This window comes from Solanum dulcamara, chromosome 4 (genome assembly GCF_947179165.1).
Source record: "Solanum dulcamara chromosome 4, daSolDulc1.2, whole genome shotgun sequence".
Classification (NCBI taxonomy): domain Eukaryota; kingdom Viridiplantae; phylum Streptophyta; class Magnoliopsida; order Solanales; family Solanaceae; genus Solanum; species Solanum dulcamara.
The window spans coordinates 41626623-41641303 of NC_077240.1; the positions used below are offsets into that span (position 1 = coordinate 41626623).

Genomic DNA, 14681 nt, shown 5'->3' on the forward strand with positions numbered 1-14681 from the left:
AGTTATGCGTTGAACATTCTTGAGAGTGTTAGTGCACTTTGCAAAATGTTCTCAAATCAAACACTTTAGATATGTGCGAAATAAGACTTTCTTTATTGTGAGGGCACTTGAAACATGAGGATTGGTATAATTCTAAACCTTTATTTGAAGAAAGATGAAAAACTCTTGTCGACACTTAAGTATGTTTGAGGTACTACTTGAAGCTATAGGAATTACCGCAAAGTCAATCTCAGTTATAAGAAAGGAAATGAGAAAACATTTCTATGCAATTCTAATTGTCAATACCAATTATAGTCAAGATTTGACTATCTTCTTACATTAAAACACAAACACACACACACAAGCACCCATATTTTTTAATACATTCTAAAGAACCTTCGGGATAATTTTTTTAAAAAATTATATTTTTTTTGAAATTGGATGATTTGCTCTAAATAATGTGACATTAGGCTAATCTCATCGATGTGAAATACCAATTTTACTTCATTGGATTGTCCATATCAAAAGGGTGGCATATCTCGTATTTTTAAGCTGAAAATATTGCAAGGAATACATTTTTCCATTTCATTATGCTCATATTACACGTGTCTACAGATAGTCTTGTCTCAGATTTTGCAGTATTCATCATCCACAGATTTGGAACTACATTTGACCTGATTCCTGCACCAACAGGATATGTAGGCGCCATAATGGCTCGGTCATGTTTCCTGTAAGATTTTAATTTCTCCCTTATAATGAAAATTGGAACAGAATTTTTGAGAAGATCTCAAAAATTCATAAGAAGATACTATCTCCAGGAAGTCAAGATTGGAGATCATGTTAGTATATGCAACTGGGTCTCAAAAATTCTACAAGAATGTCAAAATTCTTTTTTCAGCAGCACGAGATTTGTCAAGAGATCTAACTGGGACAACATTTTTGAGAAAGGTCTCAAAATTTTTGTCAAGAATGGTTAGAAGTTCGAAGTCAACTTCAAATGATCTCCAATATTGCTAGAATGGAGAAAACACAAATTCAAGATGTGAGCCACCGATGCCTCGTATAAACTTCCATCAAAGACATGAGTCCCAACGAACACAAATTGTTCAAGAGTAAAAATAAAGTTAGATGTGAAAGCATCAAGAGGATGACACTTTCACAATCATTGAGTCATCCCCTCGTTAAAGTGGACAAACATCAAGCCATCTACCTTATTACAGTGGACAATCATTCAAATCATCCAAGAGGATGACATTGCATATCATTGCCAAAATGACCATTTTATTTTCATTGCATTACCAAGAGGGTCATGCATCATTCAAATCATCCAAGAGGATGACATTGCATATTCATTGCCAAGAGGGCCATTTTATTTTCACTACATTACTAAGGGGGTCATGCATCATTCAAATCATCCAAGAGGATGACATTGCATATTATTGTCAAGAGGGTCATTTCATTTTTATTGCATTACCAAGAGGGTCATGCATCATTCAAATCATCCAAGAGGATGACATTGCATATTATTGCCAAGAGGGCCATTCATATTATATTACCGAAAGTCGTAATATCATTGCCAAGAGGGCCATTTCATTTTCATTGCATTACCAAAAAGGTCGTGCATCATTCAAATCATCCAAGAGGATGACATTTACATATTTATTTGCCGAGAGGGCCATTTCATTACATTGCAATGCCGAGAGAGACATTATCATATCATTGTCAAGAGGGCCATTATCGTATCATTGTCGAAGGCCATTTTATTACATTGCAGTGCCAAGAAGGTCGTGAATCATTCAAATCATCCAAGAAGATGACATTGCATATTATTACCAAGAGGGCCATTTCATTTTTATTGCATTACCAAGAGGGTCATGCATCATTCAAATAATCCAAGAGGATGACATTGCATATTTATTGCCAAGAAGGCCATTTCATTTTCATTGCATTACCAAGAGGGTCATGCATCATTCAAATCATCCAAGAGGATGACATTGCATATTTGTTGCCAAGAAGGCCATTTCATTTTCATTGCATTACCAAGAGGGTCATGCATCATTCAAATCATCCAAGAGGATGACATTGCATATTCATTGCCGAGAGGCCATTTCATTGCGTTGCATTGCCAAGAGGGCCATTATCTGCCGAGAGGACCATCATCATATTATTGCCGAGAGGGCCATTTCATTACATTGCTTTGCCAAGAAGGCCATTATCATATCATTACCGAGAGGGCCATCATCATATCATTGCCGAGAGGGCCATTATCATATCATTGTCGAGAGGGCCATTATCATATCATTATTGAGAGGGCCATCATCATATCATTGTTGAGAGGGCTATCATTATATCATTTCCGAGAGGGCCATTATCATATCATTGCTGAGAGGGTCATCATCATATCATTGCTAGGAGGGCCATTTCATTATATTGCATTGCCAAGAAGGCCATTATCTTATCATTGTCGAGAGGGACATTCATATTATATTATCGAAAGTGGTAATATTTTTGTCGAGAGGGACATTCATATTATATTATTGGAAGTGGTAATATTTTTATCGAGAGGGCCATCATCATATCATTGCCGAGAGGGCCATCATCATATCATTGCCAAGAGAGCCATTTCATTACATTGCATTGCCGAGAAAGCCATTATCATATTACTACTAAAAGGGTCATTATCATATCATTGCCGAGAGGTCCATTTTATTTTCATTGCATTGCCAAGAGGGAGACCATCATCATTATCATATCATTGCCGAGAGGGCCATTTCATTATATTGCATTGTCGAGAGATCCATTTCATTACATTGCATTGCCAAAAGGGTCGTGCATCATTCAAATCATCTAAGAGGATAACATTTGCATATTTATTTGTCGAGAGGGCCATTTCTTTACATTGCATTGCCAAGAGGATCGTGCATCATTCAAATCATCCAAGAGGATGACATCTGCATATTTATTTACCAAGAGGGCTATTGTATATCGATCTCATTGAAGAAAAACATTAGCATTTTCCAACGTTATAAACGCCTGAAGGGCATACGTAAGATACATCAAATATCAGAGAAGATTTGAAGTGCAACTTGCCAATGGATAATTATTCTATCGATGGACATACAACATCATCCTACTAATGGATCATCATTCGTCTTATCGATGGACCAACATATCCTACCAATGAATTTTCATTCATCCTACCGATGGACATGCATCTATATTCTACCAATGGATCTTCATTTGTCCTACCGATGGATAGATAATTATTTTATCGAAATATTCTACCGATGGATTACCTTCATTCGTCCTACCAATGGACATGCCATCATATTTTGCCGATGGATCACCTTCATTCGTTCTATCGATGGGCATACAACATCATCCTACCGATGGATCTTTATTCGTCTTATTGTTAGACATGTATTTGTATCTTATCGATGGATCATTCTTACATGTCCTACTAATGGACCTGCATTCATTTTGCTAAATATTCTGTTGATGGATATTGTTTTGTCCTTTCAACGAACTCATACCATGCTTCAACAATCAGATGAAGGTTTTCGACATGCATGACTTTGAAGCACCAAGACAATAACATATCCACAAGAGTATGTGAAGAAGATGACAAAAAGTATCGTAAGAGATGCTACCTTTTCATTAATTTTATTTTTACTAAAGAATTTTATCTTGGTTTTTGCGGGAACATCCAAGAGGGTGGGTTCTCAATTCAACCACAAGTAAAGGTCACATCAACAAGGACGCAACATAATGTGGAACTTTCAATCAAACTACACCCTTATCTGAAGGGCATGAGTACGGCCAAAATTGAATTAGTCAATTTTCTTTGTCAATTATCTCTTTCATCGATCCCATCCAAAGAAAGAGATAATTGTTGACACTCAATTTTGGCCTGACTTTGTAAAATTAATACTTTTAATTTTATTTTGTTAAATAGTTCAAAAGTGCATTTTTACAATTTTATCGATAATTATCCTTAGATGAGGATTTTATCAGTTTATTTTTTAAAATTTTTAGTTATATCTATTCTTTATCATAGTTCGTTAATTTGTATTTTCACATGTCATTTGTTATATTTGTTCATATTCATTTTATTATTTTTAGCACAGTGTAGGAATATATTAATATACAGATAAATATTAAATTTTTTCCACAATTATACCTACCCCACTAATCACACAAAATTTTCACACAATTTTACCTACCCCACTAATTATACAAATTTTTTCCACAATTTTACTTCACTAATCACACACAATTTTCTACAACTATATAATCATTTTCAAACTCTCTCTCCCCTCTCTTATTCTTCCTAAAAAAATACATTCATCAACAACTACAACAAAAGTCCAACACCTATACACTACAATTTTATACACCTATATAATTATTTTCAAACTCTCTCTCTCTCTCTCTAATTCTTCCTTAAAAAAACACCCATAATATTTATAATATTTATTCTTCTTCTCCATCCTCTCCCTCACCCTCACTATAAATAACATCAATTTTAACTCTTTTTCATGACTTTTATCCCTCTCCTTCACATTTCTCCATTAAAATCAACCTACAACTACCAAAATCCTCTTCTTTTCCAGCCAAACACACTTCATTTTTTATGAGGTTTGAGCTTTTACTCCCAAATTTAATTAGACATAAATGTTGTTTCACTTTGTTTTATGATTTTGTTGTTCTTGTTGCTATATTTTATTGCATTTCCACGTATATTTTGTTCCATTTCAAATTTGGACGGAGGAGGTCAAACTCCAGACATTGTTTTCTGTGTTTTCATGTCCTCCGGTCATTATTCATGATTCTCCGTTAAGATTTTGTTTACTATTCTTGTTTGGGTGTCATTTTTAGTTAATTTGGACGTCTTTAATGTTATTCTTTTACCTTAATTTTGTGTGTTTCCTTTTTAAACTGTTTGTAGGTCTCATGGCCAATGAAATAATCTCTCCGTCGGTTTTTGAGGCCTCCCCATTTTAAAAAACGGAAATTTAGTTTAAGTTTATATATGTTATATTATTTGAACGGACTAATTTATGTTTTCATTTAGTTATAACTTTTGCTAATTGACTGATTTTAGATTTTCTTCCTTTTCTAATGAATTGTATAGTTATAGAGCATTAGTTTTGTTTTGTTTTATGTAAAGTGATATATGTAATGGGTAAAATTATTAATTAATTCATAATTTCACATATATGATATTTTTATTGATACGCGTTCATTGTATCATTGTTTGTTCTTGTTTTTTTATACTTATTGCTATTACTTTCCATATTGTTAGATTATTTATTAAAGGGTTTTAAATTATTATTATTATTGTTGTCCTACTATTGAAGGGGAGCCTTGAAGTAACTGGTAAAGTTATTGCCATGTGACCAAGAGGTCATGGGTTCAAGCCTTGAAAACAACCTCTAGCAGAAATGCAAGGTAAGACTGCGTATAATAGACCCTTGTGGTCGGGCCCTTCCCCGACAACTGCGCATAGCGGGAGCTTTAGTGCACCGGGCTGTCCTTTGTTTTTGTTGTCCTACCATATTAATATATTATTGCTATGATTAATTTTGGGTTGATCCACTTTGGTTATTGCTTTGTATTTAGGGATTGTTTACCCTTTGGAATTTTTATTTAAATTAATCGTGAATATATATTATATTTTTATAAGTTAAAATTGACCAATAAAAAAATCTCTCCATTGGTTTTCAAGGTCTCTCCACTTTAAAAGACGAAAATTGTAGTTTAAGTTTACATTGCATATTATATATTACAAGTTGAAATTGGTCGATGAAGAAATTACTGTCGATTTCCAAGGTCTCCCATGTTCATAAGATGGATTTTATTTTTGTATTACTACTACTATTATTATTATTACTATTATTATTATTTATTCATTATTAACATATTTACTAAATGTCTTTACAGGTGTTGCAACATAAACGGACTGATATACAATCCATGTATATTTGATATACAAGAAAATAGGTGGATGTATACGTTGATATACAGTGTATATACAACTGTGATTTACAACAGAATTGGGCCAAAAGCTCAAAACGTAGGTGGCCCAACAACTTAGTCCAGACATACAGAAACTAAGTGTCGGGCAATATTTTTATGTGTTATTTATTGTTTATTTATATTGATTCGGGTTGTAATAATTTATTTTATTTATGTTATTTATGCTTGCTTAGATATTAATTTGAATTTGTTTTTACTTAATTAGATTTCCCCGAAGATAAACTAATTCATGTTAATTTACTCTTTAATTGATTTTCTACCTTAGTCATTTGATAAACTTTTTACTTTTTTTTATACATATGTATATTATTTTCAATGTTTAAGTTTTATCATTTTTTCTAAAAAAAAATAATTTTAAAGTCTTCGTTTTCTTTTAAATTAATATTTTTCCAAAGTTAGTCAAATAATTTTTAAATCGTCGGATAACCGCATATTAGCAGCTATTTGAAGTTCTAAAACCTTCTTAAAATAGTAATATGAACCTCGTACTTTTTCCTCTGAATTTTTAAGACTTAAATTTGTTAGGATCCTTTAAATTAAGTTTTCTTAATTTCTTTAAAAAATTAAGTGGTGACTCTTCTTTTCTAAAATTAATTTTTTCTCTAAAAAGTTAAAATTAATTTTAAACCATTTTTTCCACATAACAGTATGTATTTGTATAATTAAGAGAATTTCAATAACAACTAATTTTAGGGAGAAAATCAAGCTCCTTAGCTATAGTCTAATATGCTACTTGATTCATTAAAGCATTAATTTATAATCACGAATTATAATTAGAAAAACATTAGTGAAGAAGTCTGATTTTTTCCATAAAATCAATTGGTTTTGAAATTTTCTCATTAAAAGAATGGCTTTACGACATAACCAATTTCATTTACTACTGAAATTTAATCAACTTGAAAGGAAAGTAATGAATGAATAGTATAGAAAGGAAAGTAATGAATGAATAGTATAGAAAGGAAAGTAATGAATGAATAGTATAGTATGAAGGAAAATGTTTTTTGAGATTCGACATTCCAACTGAATTCGATAACTAATTTGAAACCCAACATACAAATCGAAACGCGACACCTGAATTGGGATCTGACCCCAACACCAATCCTAAAACCCAACACCACTCCCAACTTAGGATCCAACTTTAGAACCGGAACTCAACCCCGACACCCAACTCGGGAGCTGACTTACGAATCAGAATTCGACCTCGACACCCTATCCTAGATCGACTTCCATACCTACTGGTGACACCCAATTTTGGTCTGACTTTTGTAAAATTAATACTTTTAATTTTTATTTTGTTAAATAGTTCAAAAGTGCACTTTTACAATTTTAAATCAATTTTATCGATAATTATCCTTAGATGAGGATTTTAGTTTATTTTTTAAAAAAATTTAGTTATAGATATTTTTTATCATAGTTCATTAATTTACATTTTTACATGTCATTTGTTCATATTCATTTTGATATTTTTAGCGAAGTCTAGGAATACATTAAAAATACGGATAAATATTAAATTTTCCCCACAATTATACCTGTCACAGTAATCACACAAATTTTTCACACAATTTTACCTACCCCACTAATCACACAAATTTTTTCATAATTTTACCTATCCTACTAATCACACATAATTTTCTACACTTATATAACCATTTTCAAACTCTCTCTCTCCTCTCTTATTCTTTCTAAAAAATCGCACACATCAACAACTACAACAAAAATTCAACACCTATATAACCATTTTCAAACTCTTTCTCTCTCATCTTTAATTCTTTCTAAAAAAAATACTCATAATATTTATTCTTCTTCTCCACTCTCTCCCTCACCCTCATTATAAATAACACAAATTTTAACTCTTCTTCACTACTTTTATCCCTCTCTTTCACATATCTCCATTAAAACCAACCAACAACTACTAAAATCCTCTTCTTTTCCAGCCAAACACACTTTATTTTTGGTGTTGGAGCACAAACCGACTAATATACAGTCCATTTATATCTAATAAACCAGATAATTGGTGGCTGTATACACTGATATACAGTGTATATACAGTTGCGATATACAGTAAAAATGTGCTTAAGACCCAAAATGCAGATGCCCCAACAGCTTAGTCTGGGCGTACAAAAACTAAGTGTCGGGCCATATTTTAATGTATTATTTATTATTTATTTATATTGATTCGGGTTGTAATAATTTAGTTACTTATGTTATTTATGCTTGCTTAGATATTAATTTTAATTTGTTTTAACTTAATTAGATTCTCCTAAAGATAAACTAATTTATGTTAATTTACTCTTTAAATAATTTTTTATCTTAGTCATTTGATAAACTTTTACTTTTTTTTATACACACGTATATTATTTTCAATGTTTAAGTTTGATCATTTTTACTAAAAAAAATAATTTTAAAGTCTTCGTTTCCTTTTAAATTAATATTTTCAAAGTTAATCAAATAATTTTTCAAATCATCGGATAACCGCGCGTTAGCGGCCACTTTGAATGTTTAACATCTTCTCAAAGTGGAAATAAGAACCTCATACCTTTTTTCTCTGAATTTTTAAGACTTAAATCTGTTAGGGTCTTTTAAATTAAATTTTCTTAATTTCTTTTAAAAAAATTAAGTGGCGACTCTTCTTTTCTAAAATTAATTTTTTCTCTATAAAGTTGAAATTAATTTTAAATCATCTTTTTCCGACATAACACCTACCCGACCCCAACTTCTCATCCTGGATCAATCTTATTGCATTTACTCTCATTTACGCATTTTTTGTGTATTTATAAATTAGAAAATGAAAGCGGGTTTAGTGTTCATTTGTCACGACCCAACCCCGTAGGCCGTGACTGGTGCCCGAATTGAGCACCCAAACGTACCCTTATCCCAAATTAGCCTTTTAACCGAATAAACAAAGGTAGTGATTAGAAAAGATTGCTAAATAGATCCAAAAAAAATAGATGTAGGCACGAGGGCTGATAAGTCGTTACAAAACACACAAAATCCAAACCATATATACAAAACCCACAACATAAATCTGTCTACAGACCTCTACAGATGATAGCATAGTCATATGACGAGACAGGGCCCCGTCGTACCCCTGACCAAAATATCTAAATATACAGAGATAAAGTCAGTACCAAAATACAAGCTCCGAACAAGGGAGCACTGTCAACGATGCAGCAAATATCCTAAACAGGTGGATCATCGAATCAAACTTCGGTACCTGCGGGCATGTAACGCAGCCCCCGAAGAAAGGGGGTCAGTACGAAAAATGTACCGAATATGTAAAACATGAACTGTAATAAGTAAAACCATAATCTGAATAGTAGATGCAGAAAACGAAATAAATGTTCAAAATTTCAAAATGCTTATCATAATCACAAATCATATATGCAAAGACATATGCCATATCCGGCCCCATGTCATGGGACTCGGTGAACAAAACGTGGTCGCCCTCCTATCATTGGCACCACAGCACATCATAACACCAGAGTAGGGAATATCTCCGTAACAGATCATATCATATCAGATGGCCATATCAAATCATATCAAATCATATGTGTACATGGCACAGCATAACTCCGTGGCATAACATACACCACAACCCATGTACATGTCATACCTGCCCCCTCACGTCGGGGCACAGCGAAAAATGCAGAGAAGTACGCTTGATAACATATCCTGGCCCAGGCTCAGTGAAAGAATGGTTACAGTATGCACGAGTAGAGTAGTGAGAAACTAAATGTAATTTAAAATATAAAAACATTTATAGAGACTCAATAGCTTAATCCTGATGATAAGTCATATAAAAGAAACTGAGCTATAATCATAGTGTACTTCTTTCCGATGTCACAATGGTCTAGGTCAAAACAGTCTTTCAGAAATCATTTTCCATATTTCGAAACATAATATGGGGATCAATTGAATAATTGAAATAACTATCATTTAAAAATTAAGATAATAGTTATTTCAAGTAACCTTCGATTGCCATTATGAATTTTACTAAAGCATGAATTATATCAAAAGATGAATTATACCAAAATACGATGGTTGGAATCAAACTCATGTATCAAAATATAATGATATAATTTCTAGGAATTTACGAACATTAGCCATCCTAGTGTCTCTAAGAATTGGAGCTTCTTTGGAATTTATACCTTCGTCCGTTTGTTTCATATAAATCATGCCAAAAGAAAGAAGGTTAGCTTTACATACCTTTAGTGTTTATCCACACACAACATGTATATGCTGCCTCATACCTATATTAATACGTTAAGCGTTATGGTTAAGATATGGAAAGGCATAAAACGTTTTTATCGTTAGTAGATTATTTCAAACAAAAACAAAAAAAACTGGACAGCACCTTCCCTTAACTTCATCACCCTTTTTCGAGTATATAAAAGTAAAACTGGGTTTTAGAGTCTAAATGAAAGTTTTATCTCTATCAAATAGCTTTCCAAAACATCTTTAATCAACCAAAACGGAGCTTTACACAAGGAGTTATGCTAAATTTACTAACAGCAGTCCCATCCAAAAACGGGTTTGCAAAACACAAAATTCTGGGCAGCAACTCCCTTATATTGCTCACTTTTTTTCCACTTTCAAACCAGTCATAAAATCCCCAAGCAACATCAATAATCACACCTTCAAATTCCATGTCAAGACAAGCCAAGACGATATTCAAAAATACTCCAAATCTGTCCATTTTAATACCAACACTAATCATGGGATTTTCTTGCTTCCAAGTCCATTTAATACAAGTTAATATCTTCATTATAACCTTAATTATCATTAATATTCCAATCTCAACAAGAACAATAACAACCTATCAAAATAGCCCTTAACTAACAACATAAAGATGTTCAAAAACCTCATGAACACCTACCACAAGCCAAGCAAACCACCTATAATTTTTACACCTTATTTCATACTATTTTTCAACAATTTTCGTGACCTATTGCAGCAGCCCCTCAACATAAACATCACTCATTTAAATTCAAGAAAGCCATGTTAATATCACCACAAGTCCTACCATAGCCCACAAACGAATTTCAACCTCAACTTTAACCATTTAATCCCTTCATTCTCATCCCAAAATCCATAACAATAACAATCAAATACTAAGCAAAATTAATTCATTATTTTCCACACCAAAACAGCCCCAAACGTCTCCTACCATGCCTCAACATCAACACCCATAATTTCATACATTCATCACTCATTTATCAACTCACACAAGCTTCAATTACCTTCAAGATGAGGAAAAAACGAAAAAGGAGATGAAATCTTACCTTAGGCTTTTATGAAACAATTTGCTTGAAAATTTGAGGGCTTGGTCAAAAATGTTTTTTTGCTTCTCTAATGGATCCATCCTTGCTTTCATAACCTTGAATAATCACCACACTTAATCCCTCAATTTCTCCCTCACTCTCAAGCTTGTCCGCCTCTCTCTCTCGTTACTTCTCTCTATTTTTTCTTTCTCAAAAGTTTAGGAAATTTGGAGAAGATGAGGACTTCTCTCTCTTTCTTGAACATTCTGGAGTTGGAACACATTTTTGGCTGCTATTTTGGTCAAAATGAAGACCATGTGTGCTGCCCAAGGTGACTAGATGTCCCCTACTAAAGCATGGGCCAATTAGAATTGGCCATGTGGCAGTGGGGACCATTTTTCATCCTACTATTTAATTTAATTCATTTCAATTAATCTCAAATTTTCACTTAATAATTCAACCATGGTTAATTAATCCCTAATCTCAATTAATATTTCTATATCAGTAGAAATTTGAAAACCGGTCGAGCCATTTTTAAAATTCGGAATTAAAATTCGCAGCCAGCACCTTTGTTTAGTAAAACTGTCATATCTCTTGATACCGATATCGAATAAATTACCACAACCTATAGTTGGAAAGATAATCCAATTATCTACAACTTTTATTTTATAAGGTTTCCCAAATTCCTGAGCCATGATGGCGTTATGGTCTCCCCAAGTCAGATTGCCCAAAAACATAACTTAAAACCATCTTTTTGGAGGGCTCACACTTGGATTTGGCTCAAGGGTCCTCCTTGAGTTGTGTTTAACTTCACATACATTATCCATATAAATTATCATATGTCCTTTTTATAAAAATCTATTAAGTGGACTCCACTTCAGTTCACGGTTAAGTCATCTATAGCCATAGTAAGACAAAAAAAAATCCGGGGTGTAACATCATTGATCTTGAAAAGGCTTATGATAAAGTTCCGAGGGATGTTCTTTGGAGGTGTCTGGAGGCGAAAGGTATTCTGATGGTGTATATTAGGGCGATAAATGATATGTATACTGGAGCTAAGACTCGAGTTAGGGAGGTGGGAGGTGATTCAGATCACTTTTCTGTTGAGATGGGACTACATCAGGGATCTGTACTGAGTCCTTTTACTTTTGCCTTGGTGATGGATGAGCTGACACGGTTTATTCAGGAGGAGGTTCCATGGTATATGCTATTTGGGGATGACATAGTTTTGATTGATGAAACTCAGGACAAAGTTAGTGATAGGTTGGAGGTTTGGAGACAAACTCTAGAGTCCAAATGGTTCAAATTGAGCAGGACAAAGACAGAGTACACAGAGTGCAAATTCAGTGTTGCAATGGATGAACAAGGCATGAAAGTGAGGCTTCCCACTCAACCTATATCTAAGAGATAAAGCTTTAAATATCTTGGGTCTGTCATCCAAAGTAGTGGAGACATCGACGATTATGTTACGCATCACATTAAGGTAGCATGGACGAAGTGGAGGCTTGCCTCTGGAGTCTTGTGTGATAAGAAGGTGCCATCAAAATTTAAAGGTAAGTTCTATAGAATGGTGGTTAGGCGTCGTTGTTATATGGTGCGGAGTGTTGGTGTCACGACCCAAAAATCGAGGTCATGATGGCACACATCTCAAAATCCAATCTGATGTGTAACTCTAAAAATAAAACTCATACAAGACTCCCAAAGGGGAAAGTGATGCCACAATTTAAATAAAAAGAAAAATAATAAAAAAAATTATCCTAAAACCTAGTGTCATAAGTATAAAGAACATCTAATACAAGGTTCAAATCTGAAGATACAATATAAGTCTCTGAATGATCCAAAAGACTGAAAAATAAAGATAGACTAGTGACGATCCGAATTCTGGGACCTCATCACTAATCTGAGAATACACTATCCGCTAGAATATCAATTGCCACGTGAGGTACCCCGATTAGTATCTGCATCAAAAAGGGATACAGAAGTAGGGGTGAGTACAATTCACATGTACTCAGTAGGTTTTAGCTGACTGAGTATAAAGAATTAAGCAAACCTATGAAATAAACTAAGGAACGCTTCCACCTGCATATAGAAAAGTCCCACTTTGACATCGGTGTCGCTAGTTTATATATATATAGTGACGCGAGTAAAGTAAACCCATAATAACAGCTCATAATCGCAATTAATCAAATAATTCAAGCAGCACAAATATCAATGCAATGCAATGTAATATGATGATGCAATGATGTGGTGGTACGGTAGAATCAAGACTGTCGCACAGTCTGTCGTATACACCTGCCGAGCTATGCTACCAAGCAGGACCCATGGGGGTCTCGCAGATCATATACCTCAATCATAATATCTCATCATTCTTGCCACCTCCTCTTGGTCAAGGGATCACAATGCATCCACTACCCTGCCGTAAAACTGCCTCGGTCAGGGACTCAAGATACAAAGGTTTAAAGGTGTTTTATTTTCTTTCTCAAAAAGAATTTTCATATTTCTCAACTTCCCATATTTCATGATATGATGAATGAGGATGAATGTATTAAAACACCTTTAAACCTTTGTATCTTGAGTCCCTGACCGAGGCAGTTTTACGGCAGGGTAGTGGATGCATTGTGATCCCTTGACCAAGAGGAGGTGGCAAGAATGATGAGATATTAGACAAAATGTTCCATCGAGTCAAAATTCCCTACTTAAAAATGACCCAATTATCATTTGGCATCCGGCCGACAGTGCGTATGCACTTTTTTCTTCAACTTTGGCCACTTTGTCTAATTTGTATATTTCTGAGTCAATTAGTCCAAAAGTGCACGTTTTTAAGTGGATAATATATCAAAAAAATTGAAATATCAAGATAAACTTATATCTAGAATTTGAGACTGAAGAAAAAATCAGCTCATGAAAAAAATGAATTGTTGTAATGTATAAAATTGTATAACTGCTTCTTAGATGTATATAAATTTCTAATACATAGTAATTCATCATATATACATGATTATATATTATTCATATAATATCGATACATTGGTATTTTTTTGTTTGAAAAAAATGTCAACTGTATAGTTGAGTAAGAAGCCCAAAGTAAAAAAAGAGCTAACGTTGACCTACGACAACGTAATTGGGTGGACTAGAAAAACACATACCATATTAATACAGTGAATACATATTTCTTATATCACAAGATTGATAATATCCGCGAAAGGAGGATGCCTACCTTCAATCATTAATAGGAAAATTTACTTAAAATTTTCCACGAGATCCTATCTATCCACATAACAATCTCGATCCACCCATTTAATTTTACAACTAAACAGTTTGTAACTTGAGAATATGGCATTTGCTCACCTAAGCACTATAAGACTAGTTTAATCTCCCAGGAATCAAGCACACTTACTGAAG

General features: G+C 33.5%; 1 long non-coding RNA gene across 1 annotated transcript; it reads right to left on the reverse strand.

Annotated features, from left to right (window-relative positions):
* Positions 1 to 8954: 8954 nt before the first annotated feature.
* LOC129885006 (uncharacterized) lies at positions 8955 to 11546 on the reverse strand. Its single transcript, XR_008766020.1, has 3 exons — positions 11301 to 11546; positions 10225 to 10268; positions 8955 to 9232 (listed from the first exon to the last, which is right to left on the reverse strand). It is a non-coding gene; the product is annotated as an uncharacterized LOC129885006 (long non-coding RNA).
* Positions 11547 to 14681: the final 3135 nt, after the last annotated feature.